The following is an 877-nucleotide window of genomic DNA, read 5'->3' as shown; positions in this document are numbered from 1 at the left end:
TAAGAAATGTAACTTTTGTATTTGACAAGGTCAGTCAAATCCCCTCAGGATTTACCCTGAAACCCTGTACCACAGTTTGTAGATCCTTTGTCAGTGTCTTCAATGACTTTAGGATCTAAAAAATAAGGACGTCTTGGGAACCATGAACTTAAAAGCCAGGCAAATGACGCCATGTCCTTGTGAAAGGTAAAGTAAAACAAAAAGAAAAACCAAAAACCGCCTCATTTCTATTTTCTGATTACTTTCCCTGCCAGTCCCGTCATAGTTTCTGCCACTATTTATTGAGAATTGACAGTGGTCATGAAACCCTGGTAGCTGTTAAGGATAATAGCCAAGGCTTGGGCCTCGGAGCCCTATGGGGGAAATGAGGGAGCTTCAGATTGCCCTGAAGGCAAAAGTGAATCACAGGCCTTGCAAGTGATGTATGCTGGCAGGGGTCTGTAAGCCCAAATGAGGGTGCTTACAAAAGCTTTGGATCTGAGGGCAAGTCTTCTCGGTGGATTTGTCAGGCCTATTTTTCTCATTATAGTTGAAATTGATACATTACAACTTTAAAATATATTTTTAGTCTCAACACGAATCTGCAAGTATTAGGGTACAATTACATATCAAATGCTTAGTATAAAAATTAACTCATTTCAACTGTAAGACCTAATTAGTGTTAGTTTTCTCACCCTAAAGATACAACACCTGATGCACACAACTGAGAGAAGAAGTGCAGTTTGCCTCATGTTTTGGGAAGGTTCGGGTCATGGTGAGCTCACTCCACGGCAGGAGCGTCATGGATGAAGAGCACAAGGTGAAGCTGCTTAGACTGTAGCGACCTGAAAGCACAGCAGGCCAGCACTGCAGAGAATACAGGATCAGGAACAGGATG

General features: G+C 42.2%; 1 pseudogene; it reads right to left on the bottom strand.

Moving 5' to 3' along the window:
• Nucleotides 1-877, bottom strand: part of LOC101567551 — a 45479-nt pseudogene that overhangs the window by 4341 nt on the left and 40261 nt on the right.

Source organism: Octodon degus, unplaced genomic scaffold, assembly GCF_000260255.1.
Source record: "Octodon degus isolate 3935 unplaced genomic scaffold, OctDeg1.0 scaffold00143, whole genome shotgun sequence".
NCBI lineage: Eukaryota > Metazoa > Chordata > Mammalia > Rodentia > Octodontidae > Octodon > Octodon degus.
This window is presented reverse-complemented; position numbering and strand designations above follow the sequence as displayed.